At 45.6% G+C, this 15,514-nt stretch overlaps 1 protein-coding gene across 1 annotated transcript in view; it reads right to left on the minus strand.

Moving 5' to 3' along the window:
- Nucleotides 1–15,514, minus strand: part of LOC140693519 (trafficking protein particle complex subunit 9-like) — a 335,939-nt gene that overhangs the window by 171,574 nt on the left and 148,851 nt on the right. The gene's annotated exons all lie outside the window — the stretch shown is intronic.

A 15,514-nucleotide genomic window follows, 5' to 3' on the forward strand; every position in this document is an offset into this window, starting at 1 on the left:
GGGCCAAGGGGGCAGGGTCATTGGCTCCATCCCATGCTCTAGAAGCCCAGGACCCCAGATGCCCTGTCTCAGCAGCCCCTGACCCATTCCTAGTGCCTGCACCGGCTCTCCCGGAAGCTCAGATTCCCAGGACTCACAGAGAGGCCAAAGGGCAGCTGTATGTATGGAGGGTATGAGCAGATCCCGAATGTGAGTTTTGAGTGTCCCCCTGTGAACATCCAAGGCCACTTGTGGCAAGGGATGGACCCAGCATTGGGAAGAAAAGGATCAGGCTAGTGGTCAGAGACTGGGAATCAGCTCTCCCCACACGCTCACTTTCTTTGCCGGACTCCCCTGTGTCTTGGAATTCTAAATTTGAACCTGGTCTTCCCCCTTATAATGAACGTATATTTGTAAAGGCAGGACTTTAGAACCTACTGCACTTAACATGTTTACATGTACAGGATGTGAGCTCCCAGGTATGCTCTGGCCTGCACTTCCAAAGGTCCAGAGCAGTTATGTTGGCTCTACTGAGACTGTAATTGGTAAAGACCATCTCCAGAGAGGAGAGCTCCTGCTTCACGCTCCAAAGTCAGGACCTTCTGAGTGGATAAAACAATGGACACTGTGACCCTCAATTGTAAATTGATTTAGAATAACGCCAAAGTGTGTAAGACGTGTGTGTGTGCACGCGCGCACCTGGGGACGTGTGTTGTACATGACTGTGTGTTTGTGTGTGCTCACGTGCACCTGGGGATGTATGTGGTTCTGTATGTTATGTGTGTGTGTGCGCCTGAGGATGTGTGTGGTTGTGCGTATGTTATGGGTGTGTGGGTGGTACATGACTCCATGTGTGTGTGCCCGTGGAGATGTATGTGGACTAGAGCCAGTGTGTCTGCACGTGTGTTTGTGTGTACGTGCATGCATTACTTTTAATAGTAGAAGCTGTCCTTTAGAAATACGATGTAGTAAAAATTGTATGATGTCCTTTGCTGTATAAATCAAAATTAAAATTATCTTCAATCACCAGAAATTTAGTCCCCCTCAGATTCTGTTTTTTTTCCATATTGATTATGTCCTCATTTTACTGATGAGGAAACTGTAGCTTAGAGATGTTGACTGACTCAACCAAGGGCATGGAGCTCGCGCGCCCAGGGCCAGGACCCAGTCCAAGCCGCACTGCTCCAGAGGCCTGGAGCCCTGCTCATGATCATGCGTGGCCTCTTGGCGGGGGAACAGATTCTGATGGGCTGTGGCCAGTGTGCAGGCTGCCCGTGCCGGGGACTCGGGAAGCCGGGTGGAGAGTACCAGACAGCAGACAAGAGTGAAGGGCTGCTCAGAAGTCAGATAGTTTCCTAGGTCTTGGATGAGGAAGGAGGCTCACTGCTCATCCTTGATCCCTTTGCTGGTGGCCAAAAGGGACCAAGGCCCACGAGAGCACTTCTGGGAGCTGCCTGCCAACACCTGGGAAAGGACTGCTCAGGACTGGCTCTGCAGTAGGAGCAGAGGAAGGAAATGTCGCCTCCTGGTGGACATCCTTTGTGATGGCAGTAGGAGGCCTAGGAGCCTTGGTATCGAGGTGGCAAGGCAAGGTCCTAGTGGATGATCGTTTCCACGTGTCTTAAAAATCATTGCTTCATATATTTTATCCATTTTGTGGTTTATTTTAGGGTGGTAAATATGGTCAGTGTTACTCCATATTACCTAGATTAATTAATTTTTTTATTGTTAATTTTCTCTTCAGTGATTTGGAAGCTATATTGCCTCTTAAAGAAAATTCTCTCTAAATCTTTATAAATCATCTCTAAGTTCATAAATTTTTATGCAATTGGACCAGTATTCCTATAAGAGTCTCAAAAATGAAATGATCTATTAGATCCTGTTCCTCAATAATGATAAATTTAGCATATTTTACCTCTCTGTTGTTCTAAATTGTGTGTGTGTGTGTTTGTGTGCTCCAGTTACTACTTTTTAGACAGTTGCTTTAAGTTTGTTACATTAACAAAGAAAATATAGGTATATACATCTTGGATTTCATTGCTCACTACCACTATTTAATCCCATGTCTTTCCCACTTTTGAGTTATTTACTTATTGGGATTTCCCAATCAACTGGACACATGATTGACTAATTGTTTTTGAGTGGTGGACTTGGAACACTTACATATCTATATGCAGATTTATGTTCTCCTCGTCAACAATTCTCAGAGTGTTGTTGATGGCCCAAGCCTTGTTTTAAATTAAGGCATTGTTTTTCATCACCAAAAAGAAAAATTATTAATTTAAGGTGTTGTCTTTTTATGGCTGGCTAGTCTTTTATGGTGAATGGATATTAATAGAGATTTCCTTAACCTTCCTCCTTCTTTTTGCCATAACTCGAATTCATTGAGAAACATGTTTTTACCATTTCTCAGATGGGCTTCAACTTTGACTTCTGCTTTAAACCATCACCCCACTCTTTTTCTCCATGCTTATTCCTGAAAAAGTGAGCTCTCTATTGGTTTATAGGTGGTTCCCGTCAAAGATTTGTGACTCCCTGTCCAAAGTTCCAAAGGAAGAGAAAAGGAAAGATTCCTGTTTCTGGTGGTTACATTTTGTCAGGTTAGAGATCTAGTTATCCATGTGGCTGCAGTGGAATCTGCAATATCTTGGCTCAGAGTTTCGTTTTTCTGGCTTACTAGGGGAACCGCATTAGCTGGGGTCACGTCGCTGTGGCCGTTGTCAGGATCCTGGGACTGAGGCAGCCCCTTTGCCTCCTTGTTATTTTGATCTTGCAAACTGGGTCCCAGTTATGTGAACCCTGCACCTGGTGGCCAGGATCGCCCCACACGTGACGTGTACCCAGTTCCTTGGCGTCCCTCACTGCTGTCAGCTAGTTCCAGTAAGAGTACGTGATGGCTTCCACTACTGTCCTTCCTCCATCCTCTCCAGGCAGGCCCTCCTTTCCCACTAGTTGGCCCTAAACCTTCTCTCCTGCTCTACATACGCTGACGGAATTCCTCAGGGTTTCCAGCAGGTAGATGGGTCTCTTCTATGTTTGGACCCCTTCAGTGCTTGCAGTGAAAATATAGGATGTGGGAAGGAGGAGCTTGGGGATTCTCCATATCTAGGGCCTCCCTATCCAGCAGATTCAACTAACGGTGGATTGAAAATATTGTTGAAAAAACAGAAAGTTTCAAAAAGCAACACTTGAATTTGCCATACACTGGCAACTACTTACATAACATTCATGTTGTATTAGATACCATGAGTAATCTAGAGATAACTTAAAGTACACAGGAGGACACAGTGAAAGAGAAAGTGACAACAAATATATGTGTATACTCATGTATAACTGAAAACTTGTGCTGTATGCTGGAATTTGATACAACTTTGCAAAATGACTATAACTCAATAAAAAAAGTTTGTATATATATATAAAAGTAGATGGGGGGATGTACATGAGTCCCATGCAAGTCCTATGTCATTTTATACAAGAGGCGTCAGCATCCATGGATGTTGACTTCAGGGTGAGTCCTGGAACCAGTGCCCCATGGTTACCAAGGGATTACTGGAAGTCCAGGCTCCTTATCCCAGCCTGCCATGTCCCCACATGGTCTGACTCCTACCTGTACCACACTTCCCTTGTCACTCTCCTCCAGCCCTGGCAGACTGCCCTCTGATTCTTGAACAGGCCACACTCACTGCACTTCATGTCTGGCCCTTAGAAATACCCATTACTTTCTGAGCATGGCTCTGCTTTCACAAGATGGGCTGCATTGTCACTAGAGAAGTCAGTGTGGAGGTTCCTTTAAAAACTGAAAATGGACTTAACTCATGATCCAGCCTTCCCATTCCCGGGCATATGTCAGAAGAAAACTCTAATTCAAAAAGTCACATGCACCTCAATGCTCACAGCAGCAGTATTTATAATAGCCAGGACATGGCAACAACCCAAATGTCCATTGACAGGTGACTGGATAAAGAAGTAGTAGTATATTTATACAATGGAATACTACTCAGCCATGAAAAAACAAATAATGTCATTTGCAGCAACATGGATGGACGTAGAGATAGTCATTCTAAGTGAAGTAAACCAGAAAAAGAGAAAAATGCCATATGATATCACTTATATGTGGAATCAAAAAAAGAAACATATGAACTTAAATACAGAAGATAAACAGACCCACAGACATAGAGAAACAAACTTACGGTTCACAGGGAGAGAAGGAGATGGGAAGGGATAAATATGGGGATTCGAAAAGTGCCCCTCTTGGGGAGTGATGGAAATGTTAGCTATCTTGATCGTGGTTATGGTTTTCTGGGTGTAGACATTTATCAAATTCACCAAGTAGTACATGTGAAATATGTGTATTTTATTGTACAGGTATCATACCACAATAAACGTGCCCTTAAAAAAAAAACAGGAAAACACTGGCAGCATTTTGTCCTACGTTTTTATGTGTCTTAAGTGAGTGGGTCTTCAAGATTCTGGTCTGCCATATTTTCTGAACCAGAAGTGCCCTCCTTCCCTTTTCTTTGGTAAACTGTCAGTGGGTGGCATTTATTCCCATGGCTTCAACTGCCCTCTGTCCAATGATTAACTGTCAAATCTTTTCCAGCATGGACATCTCAGTTCAGTCCCAGAAATATATTTCTAATTGACAAGTAGACATTCACATTTGGTTAGCACATAAAAATCTCAAGCTCTGTTTGTCTGGATTTACACTCGCCCAGAACTAGTTTTACTTTTTCAAACAATGGCATCACTGTCCCATCTCTTTTCTGTGCCAAACATCTGGGAGTTTTCCTTTACTTTTCCACTCCCTCACCCCCATCAGTACTACAATTCTATTCCTTAATGTCCCCCAACTATGTCCCTGCTCCTCGCTCCCCACTGCATTAATTCCCACCCCTTTCTAGTCTCCCCAGTGCTGTACTTTAGAGTGAACAATCCACTTTGCTCACTTTTAATGACTAATCTGTGTCACTCTCCTCCTTAAAACCGCAAAGAATTCCACGCTGCGTGTGTGAGGAAGTCCACGCTCTCTGATTTAACGTCACACCTTCTCATCACCTCATTGCTGCTTTTTTTCAGCCTCAGCTTCCGTTAGTTCCTCACAGCCTCTAGCCTCACTGACGTTCCTTCCCTAAGTGCAAAGTGCTCTTAGACATGACCAGGGGTCTGCACGAGACACGCAAGCTGCTGAGAATCCCGTCCCCACCATGCACTCTCCTGGTCTACAGATTTGCTGGAATCCATCAGATGTCAGTGCAGAAAGCATTTCCTCTCTGACACCTTCCCTATCTTCTAGAACACAGCCCCAGGCAGTGCAAGAGCCCCTCTGAACATATAGTATATATGATGCAAAGTGACTCTTACCACATTGTTTTGAAAATCTATTTAAATTTGTATCTTCCACGACACACTGTGATCTCCTTGAGGGATGGGGGGCTGTATGGTATTTGTCTAGACAGCTAATGTCTGGCATAGACCCCGTGCCATCGGAAACAGTGTGCTGACTCATCAAGAAGACTTGTCGTCTTTGCGATGTACGAAAGACTACATGCTCTCTGATCTTACACCATCCGGCAAGGGTCAAAATAATTTCACATAGAACTACAGAGGCAAAATATGTGTATTCTTTTCCTCTTTGTGAGCCCGAGATCATAGGCATCCTGGAACGGAGGTGTCACTCAAAGCTGTCTGTCCCCTAGGCTGTTACGCCCAGCTTCAACATATTTTTTGAAGTTGTAGGGATACGTGTACATCACCCCGTCTTAGAGCAAATGGTGCTTCAGCCTGACCAAGTTTAATGTCCATATAAAAATCAGAAATCTTCCAAACTGAAGCCTGAAGAAACATTTCCCTTTTCTCCTTCCAGTCTGTGTGTCATCTGCACCCCACATCCCCACTGCTCATCTGCGTCAGGCCACGTTCTATCTAGAAACATTTCCGGTGGGACACTTGGACAAGAACTAATTACAGCAGTAATGAAACTGGTCCCATGAACGTAGGCTCTGCACAACAAGGATGTTTGACGGGAGGCCTCAGCCGCTGCCTGCAGGGTCTGTTCACGTTTTCTGCCTGGCTTCCCTGCAGATGTTGTGCAGAAAATGAAGCCTGCAGTTAAAGTCATAGAAGGCCCAAGAAATCCAGAATAAATGGAGTGAGATTCATCTCCTTGGGAATATTTTTGAAAACCATCCACTAATAAGAAGAAGAGATTTAAGAGGTACGTTTCAGACCAGATGATGTCCAACTGCAGGTGGGTCAGTTTTGTCATTGTTGCTCGCTAGTTGGCTTTCTGCTGCTTCTAACATGCCGCCTGTAAGAGAAGTGGCCTGAGTCGGCCCTCAGAGCAGAAAGGTGAGCTGGGCCTGGAGACAGCCAAGCTCCTCTGCTGTGTAGTGACCCGCTGAGAAGGAAGGGTTGGCCCAGAGCTTCCTCTGACTCTCTCCCTCAGTTATAAACTCTATGAAGGGAAAACGGAACAAAAATCTTAATTCAATATGGTATTGTCAAAGTATAAAAATAATTGTCTTTGGAGGGGATGGTATAGTTCAAGGGGTAGAGTACATGCTGGATTCAATTTGCGGTACCTCAATGTAAAAAAATAATAAAAAAAATCTTTAAAAAAAGAAAACTAACGAAGAAGAAAAGAGATCTCAAACAACCCCAGTTTAAAAAGAAAAAATTCCTTTAAAAATAGTAGTCAGCTAGGCCTTTTGCTAGACTAGGAGTTTGGGATTAACAGGTACACACTACTATGTATAAAATAAATAACCAACTCTCAGGTCCTTAATAAATTAGTTCAACCTGAATCCTTTTTCTTTTTTCCCCTAAGCAACCCGTGGAAGCCTCTGAAATTCTCATCTTATAAAAGAATTCATTTAAAGGTGGTTTGAAAGTTACTGGTTAAAACAGTTATTTGTGGTTCCATGAATATAGGTCTAGTAAGAAAGACAGACAGTAAACCAGTAAGCAAATAAATATATGATGTACTGCCAGGTACTAATAATTGCCACAAAGAAACATAAAGCATATTAGGAGAGAAAATGTTTGAATAGGAAATATGTGTGTGCTATTTTAAATAATCTGGTCAGATAAGTCCTCTCTGAGGGTAAATAATTTGAACAAAGTCCTGAATAAAGCAAAAGAATAAGCCACGTAGGTAACAGACAAGAAAAGCCTCCCAGGCCGGAAGAAGTGTAAGTACTAGACTTGGAGTTAGAAACGCAGCTGTCCTGGTGGGGACCATCGGGGCGGTGAAGATGGGATGGAGCAGAACGGTGAGAGCTGAGGCTGCAGAGATCGGTGAGGGCCCGGATCACATAGGGCCTTGGTAGGGACTCTGGATATCCTTCTGAATACAATGGAAAATCACGAAAGTATTTTGCAATGCGGAACTACTTGATCTGATTCATACTTTAATAAGACCGTTGTGGGTAACGTATGGGGAATAAGCAATGGAAACAGGGCAAGGTAAGCTGATGGGAAGCCAGTGGGAAGAGTGCTGCTGACCTGGAGAGAGACACCGAGGTTGGACTGGGATGATGGCGGGAGACGGGCAGAAAGGGGGACACGATTTAACAGTAACGGTCACAGGCCTTAATGCTCGAGTTGGACACAGACACAGAGTGGTACAGGGTGATGGGTGTGTGATATTTGGGGATGAGCCACAGTTTTTGTGCAGAGACCTGACAGGAGAATAAAGTGGGGACGTTGACGTCGGTAAGAAAGGTTGGTGGGTTTTGAATTCCCCCTAGAGTCGCGTCTGTTTCTCTGTACATGACGTCAGCAGAGCAGGGATGGGTGTTCCTACTTCTGCAGAGAATTGCGTGTCCTCCTCATCGACTAATTCGAGAGGCCGACCTGCCCATCCAATTGCAACATCTTGAATCTGCTTCTTTCTATCCAGGAGGAGATTTCCAACTAAGATGCCAATCAAAAATTCCCGTGTCCAGAGTTAGAGATTTGTGCCTTTGGGAGGGTCTCAGAGATGCCTCCACAGAGGCTCGGTGTGCTCTCTCTCCCTCAGAGAACACAGTTACCTTCAGTCCGCTGGGTCTCAGCAGAGAAGATTTCACACATAGCCCCTCTCAGGCCCTGGGGACCAACCTCCCGCTTGGCCGAGCTCTGAAAATGAGCACGAGTTCCGGGCAAAGGGCCTTCTCCAGGGGGCCATCTGGCAGATTACATGAGGACAGTGTACAAAAGGGTGGGAGGGTTGATGGTATAAATGCATTTTAATTTTTGCTCTGAAACTGATTCTGTCCTTCCGTTTTGTTAAGCAAGTGTTCTTAGGCCAGACATGATTCTCCTTTTTTCTTTATATTTGATCATCCAAGAGGTTTAGATAGGGGATTTGTTTTAGGGTAAGAATCTTTAAAAAAAAAACCCTTGCAAATAGCGTCTTGTTAGGCATTTTGACAAGTGAATTCTCCAGGCAGTATTGAACCCCCTTGTTCCTCCAGGGGGTCTCCAAAGGTATACATGTTCCAAATCTGACCCAAAACCAATGAGACTTTTCTTTTTTTTAAGAACTTCACCATGGACAAAAGATGTCACTAAAGAAGGTGAGAAAAGAGCAGGTCCCCATAATCCAGAGTCCCTCCCAAAGAGCCCACAGAAGTAAAGAGGAGATGAACGAGAGAAACGTTTTATTTATGCACACGCAGGAGCCAACCAGAAAAGTAACTACCATGTTAAATGGTGAAAGTTAAAGGCTTTTTTATCAACCTAACTTAATAGGGAAAAGGGAAAGGAGAGAATTGGCTTCCATGACAGCTTTTCTTCTGCATCTTTTGAATCTCAGTTATCTTCAGCTTAAAGAGGTTTTGTATTAACCGTGGGTTCCATCTGACTTTCCATTCCTCAAACTTTGTTCTTCTTTTTCAAGATTCACTCATGTATTCTGACCTCCTGGATTTTCCACGTGAATTTTAGATTGATTGTCAATTCCTGCAAAATACCACCTGGGATTTGGGTAGGCATTCTTTGAATCCTTAGATCTATTCGTGGACCTTTGTCATCTTAGTAGAATGAAGCCTTCTGCTCCATGAATATGGGATTATTCTCTTTGAATATAGATCTTAATTTCTCTCAACATACTCTCTCATCTATTGTAGTCTTCAGTGTCCAAGTCGGGTACTTCTTGCTCACCTGTATTGGATGCTGATTCAGAAGAGACACGACCTCCTGGAGAACCTCTGCTTCCACTGAGCTGACATGGAACTGAGTCCTGAGAAGGCTTTAAATTCTTTTAAAAATAGGATTAATGTACTTTAATTACTCCATAGATGAGTAATGAATGGGTCACATTAGCATAGGATTTTAATCCTTTTAGAATTAGTAGAGTAATACAGACACAGTACAAAAAATTGAAATATTGCCTAAAAAAGAAGTGATTTGTAATTCCCACCCACAGCGGTGTCTGTCATGAATGATTTGGTGCTTATGTCTCAGTCTCTGTGTCTCTCAGTATGTCTCTCTCCATCTCTGTCTCTCACACACTCACAATCAGGTCAATTTCCATCTATATTGATTTCACACACATGTGGTCGTGCAGATGGGACCCTGGATGCAGAGAGTGGGTCTGCATACTTCCACCCTGAGGCCTCCCTTGACATTGGGTTGAGACCAGGCACCCACTTTTCCAACTGAACAGCATTCATTCATCCACATGAACCAGAACGAATGGACCCCATCCCCTCTCCATCAATATTAGTGTTGCCTTAATTCCGACTGTTTCAACCAGTGCTGTGATGGACACCCTTGAAAAGGCATCTTTGAATAGGTGTGTAAGGATTTTATTGGGATGAACTGTAAGTATCAGATCTTCTGGGGAAGAGATGCATCTGTGGCCCTTTGATGCGTCCTGCACCCTGTTCTCCTGAAGAGGAGTGTCCCTTCACTCTTCCCTCCAGGGGATCTGCTGGAGCCTCTGCCTGCTTACATTGTCACCAGGGCTGGTTGTCACCTGACTAAAGAACTGCCAGTGTGATGGTGACCGATGCTGTCTCTGCAGTGTTTCTCTCTGCCTCTGTTCTCACCTGAGAGGTCAAACATCTCTAACACACACTGGCCACCTGCATTGCCTCTCATTGGAACTGCCCATGCCTGTTCTGTTTCTGTTTAGAACACTGAGTTTCAAAAGGATTTTGGACTACAGGGATGGGAAAAATTTCTCCAACCTTTGGTTATGAGGAATGAATTTTCCAGGTTGTGGTTTGCCTTTCAAGCAATTTTTCTGGGCTTTTACTAATTTTTTTGATTCGTTTTGTTTTGTTTTTGCCACAGGAAGAGCTAAGCATCTCCCTTGTGTCTTCTGGCTGTGGTGTCACAGGGGGAACAGCAGTGTCTACCCTGAGATTATGCACAGAGTTACCAAAAGGGCTTCATTTTGTGCATCACATCTTTAATCCCCCTGGATATCCCCTGAAAATAATAAAAATGCTGTTTCAAGTGAAAACAAACAAAAATCCTCAGCCCCAGGTGAAAACATGTGGGCAGGAAGGAAAAAATCCTTTTTTAAAATTTCATTGGCAGGGAACAACCAGTAGAGGTAAAGACACGCAAAGAGAAAGAGGACTTGGGGTTGTCAGGGGCTGGGTGAGGAGGGAGGGGAGTGCATGCTCTGGATCCAAGGTTTCACTTTGAGGAAAGAAATAGTGTGAAACTAGATGGTAGTGATGGTCGCACAACATTGTGAATACCCCTAATGCTCCTGAATTGCATAATTTAAAAGGGGAAAAGTCTATATTTTATTACATGAAACTCTAAAAAGAAAAATAAAGGATGTCATAAATGATGTGAAACAAGCAAAGGAAACTAAAGAAAATGAAACAAAAACATCTCCAGCGGAAGGGACGTCAAGTTTGTGGGGGGACTGACGGTGGGATTTTGGAAAACATTTTGGAGAAGAAGGTGTGGGTGGGTGCAGAGGGGGCTCTACCCCAGGTGGTGGTGATGCCTGAACTGGTTCTCCATTGCCCAGCAGTCCAGCTGCAGATGCAGGTTCAGGAAGAGCTGCAGGAGCGGCAGGAGGTAGCTCGAGGTCTCCTGCAGGATCCAGTTCGTCCCATTTTTGGTCTCTGACATCTTCCCCTGCCCCTGCCTCCTCTGTAACTATTGGAAGTGGAGAGAGTTTTAAGTCTTGTGGAAGACCTCATGCTGTGAGAGAGGAAAATTTTACGCACCTGCCTCCCTTTCCATGTGCCTCTACAAGGACAGAAATCTTCCCAGAGCTTTCCAGACAGCTCCCACCCAGAAAGTGCCCACAGGATGTGTTCTGTGACTGAATTTTTCCAGACAGGTGGTCTGAGGCCATTCTTTTTTCTGGTCCCAACAGTAGCCTCTAGGGACACCTCCCTGTGTGGCCCAGCCTTTGCCCCACCCTCACCTACACACATACACCAGCCCTGCCTTTTTGACCTTTGGTCTCTGCTTCGGGGGCTCCTGGTCCTCCACCTGACTTGCAGCGAGGTGGGCACGGTGCTCCAGGTCAGACCAGGGTGTGCTGAGCTACCCGTCAGCCCCGGGTAGGTCCCTGGGAGAGCCCTGGGTGATGTCTGGGTCGGAGGCCTGCCCCACTGATTTGTGGGCCATGGTGGTGGGGACCCCTCCATATCCAGACCCACCAGGAGTCTGCGCTGGCCCTCAGAAGAGTGACACACCAGCCCTTCACTTGGGGAGGGGGCGTTGGTGTTCTTATTCATCAGCTTCTTTTCAATATGTGGTATCTGGCTCTGCAATGATAGTGACCAGCAGCTGACCCAGCATGGAAGTCTCAGAGTCCTTCCCGGCCAGGAACACTCCTGATTCCTTAGACTGTACCCTCTGCTGCTAGATCAGACCAGAACCTTTTTCAGCTCAGACATCCGGGAGGGAAAATACATACCCAGAGAGCATGGGCTCCACCTCGGGCAGCAGGACCCTTCCCAGCCTCTCCACATCTCAGCCAGCCAGCTTTGTCCTGGGCTGTCTATGTGACTGGGCCCCCCAGGCCTCTGTCCTTCTCTTTCTTGAGGCAGATACCCATCCCCAACTTGACTGCTCCACCTCCACCAGGCAGGATGGGACCGTGTGGCTACCTGGATGGGATCTGAGTGGTGGCCCAGCCTGGAGGGGCCTGCCCTGGGCCTCCCTGTGTTACCTTTGGGTCTCTCTGTCCAAAAGGCCAGAGGTGCCTTGGGTGAGACCTGACCCAGTGCCGGCAGCGTTGGTAGAGACCCTCGCTGCGGGCTTTCTGGGGCCTGCGGCCTCAGGATAATGGAATGCAGCAGAACATGCCTCTGTCTCCAACCAGGTGAGCTGAGTAGGGACTTCTCTACAGAGTGGGTGCCTGGTGACTTCGGTTCCAAGTTCTGTTGGGCTCTATTGCCAGGGAAGTGAGGTCACTTCCTGGGGTCCACTTCTCCAAGCTTCCTCCTGACACAAAGCTCCTCAAGGGCCTTTCTGGGCTTCCAATCTCTCATTTCTCACTCCATGCCATGTCCACACACAGTGACACCAACTCAGGCCCCCCCCATAGCCCTGGGGAGGCCTGGATGCAACCAGTGCCGCAGCTCTGAAGACACAGCTGGGTTCAGACCTGGCTCCCCCTACTCAGCAGTGTTATCATCCTGGACAAGCCACGTGCCTCTCAGGGTCTCCCCAATCCCCCATCAGCACAGTGGGGATCATTCTGGCCCCTGCTTCCTAGAGAACCCATCCTGTCTCTAGACCTAGAAACACCTATTGCTTCTGTCACCCCCACGGGCTGGCATCACAGGGAGATCGTGCACAGACTCAGCAAAGGAAGGACCCCACAGAGGGCTGGCAGAGTTCAAAGCACACCCCACACAGGCCGGGGTCTGCCCTGGGGTCTGGAGAAAGTCACTTTCCTTGCTGCTTGCTTCCCCGCTCCCAGTCGTGAGACTGAAATTAAATACAACTCTGACATCGTCCGCTCTGGCATACAACCTCCTAGGTCATTCTGTCATGTTGAAATACAGGCCCAGTGTCCCATCTCGGCCTCTGTGGTGGGCTGCCCCACAATGGATTCCTATTTTTTGCCTTCTGTTCCCACACCCTTGTGGGATCCCCACACCCTCCCCTGGAGGGTGGATCGACTTTGGGACCAGGTTCTGACACATAGACTGACTTGTGAAAATGTATGTGAGTTCCACTCATTACCAGCTCCAGTGTTCTTTCTCTCGGTCTCTGTCTCTCAGTGCCTCTCTGAGTTGTCTCTCTCTCTGTTTCTCTGTCTCCCCGTGCTTCTCTGTGTTTCAGTCTGTCTGTCTGTTTTCCTGTATGTATGTGTGTATATATTTATGTGTATATGTGTGTATTTATGTGTGTGTATTGTACGGGTCCAGGGCAGGTCACTTCTGAAAATCCCTTGATGACATATTGATTATTTTGAATTCATGTTACTGAAGAAACATTATCTTTGAAAATTGTGCAAGCACTTTGGTGGGATCTTCTCTAAGGCTCAGCACTGCTAGGGAAGGGATGCACCTGTGGCACTTTGATGTATCCTACACCTTGTTCTGCTGGAGAGGAGCGTCCATTTGCTCTTCCTTCCAGGGTACCTCCTGGGGCCTCTGCCTGCTCACATTGTCACCAGGGCTGGTTGTCACCGGGCTAAAGACCTGCCAGGGTGATGGTGGCCAATGCTGTCTCTGCAGTCTGTCTGTCTGCCTGTGTCCTCACCTGAGAGGTCGAGCAACTCCAGCACAAACCGGCCACCTGCACTGCCTCTCGTTGGAACTGATTCTGTGTGTTTTGTTTCTTTTCAGAACACTGGGCTTCAAGAGCTTTTTGGACCACAGGGATGTGAAGCTTTTTTCCGACCTTGGGTCATGAGGAAAGGTTTTTCCAGGCTGTGGTTTGTCTTTCCAGCTGTCTTTCTTGGCCTTTGTTTTCTGCTTTTGTTTGGTTTGATTTTGCCACAAGAAGAGCTAAGCATCTCCCTTCTGGCTCTGATTTCACACTTAGAACAGCAGTGCCTACCCCGAGATTATACACAGAGTTACTAAAAGGGCTTCATATGGTACGTCTCATCTTTAATCCATCTGGACTTTCCTCTCAAAATACAAAAATGCTAATTCACGTGAAAAAAAAAATAATTCACCCGTCCCTACTTAAGATATGTGGGCAGACAAACCAAAAAAAAGCCACCTTTTATACGATTTCATTGATAGGGAACCTCCAGGATAGGTAAAGACATAGAGAGAGAAAGGGGATTAGGGCTTGTCATGGGCTGGGGGAGGTAAGACGTGGGGTGCTCTTTGTATACAAGCTTTTACTTTGAGGAAGGAAATAGTCTGAAACAAGTGGTGCTGGTCTCACAGCACTGTGAATGCAATTAATGCTCCTTAAAATTGCACAATTTAAAATGGAAAAAGGCTAAACTTTATTCTTATATACTTAAAACAAAAATAGAATATAGTATAATAGAAAAGAAAAAATCTGACTCCATAGAAGATCTGTCCTTTTGGCTTTAACCCTTTGCCCTCTTTTCTAGGCTTAGTTTTACTAGCTCTGCACCTTTGTAAAACAATGTTGCCTTTAGCCTTAAATATACAGGAGAGCCTACTTTCAAGGCTCTGATTTTTAAGGATATTAACACTTTTGCACTTATATAAAGACAACAGGTTGTAGAATAGAAAACTACTTTTGTTTTGTTAGAGGACTTACAGAGGCCTGGTCTACATAAACAGCTGTAAACCAAGATAATGGCGGACTAATATCTTGGAGAACCATCTTCCACATGTCAACTTCAGGCTCTTATTCTGCTAAAAAGTGGAGGGGCTGTGGTTGGTTGTTGCAAACTTGTTGGTGTAGAAATTCCTTGTTCTTGGAATCCTTTGCAGCTGTCCACGTGGGTCAGATCATGGTGTTTCTGCAAAACCTGCAACAAAACTAACTTTTTCTATTCTGCAACTTGTTATCTTTATAGGAGTGCAAAGTGTTAATATCCTTAAAGCTCAGACTTTTGAGAATAGGCTCTCCTGTTTATTTCAGGCTAAAGGCAACCCTGTTTTACAAAAAGTGCAGAGCTAGCAAGTCTAAGCCTAGAAAACACTGCAGAGGGTTAAAGAAAAGGAACAGATCCAATATGGAGTCAGATTTGTTCTTCTCTATTACAGTGACTTTTGGTGAGAGCTAAGTGGATGATTCCTGGGTGGGTCCTCCACTGTCCCAGGCTGGATTTCAGGCAGGATCCTTGCCAGATTCACCATGATTTTGGACCTAATCTACCGCAGAGAAACTGACAATTATTGGATTAAAATTACCTTTCAAAATCCCTTCAATTGCCTGTAAACTATACCACAGCAGGGGATGTCTCATTGGCCAGTCAACTTCCAGTCTCCCCTGATGCAAGGGACAAGCGTCGCGGTGAGATCCATGGTGGCCTGGCCAGTGCACCTTCCTACTTTGCTCTAAAGCTTTGGGTTCCTCACTTTGACACTTTAAAAACTCCCTTTCCTCTTCCCTCTGGCCTGGTGTGAATGAACAAGGTCCCTGCACCCACCTGTGCTGAGTCCATGCCATGCACACAGCC

This window comes from Vicugna pacos, unplaced genomic scaffold (assembly GCF_048564905.1).
Source record: "Vicugna pacos unplaced genomic scaffold, VicPac4 scaffold_19, whole genome shotgun sequence".
NCBI lineage: Eukaryota > Metazoa > Chordata > Mammalia > Artiodactyla > Camelidae > Vicugna > Vicugna pacos.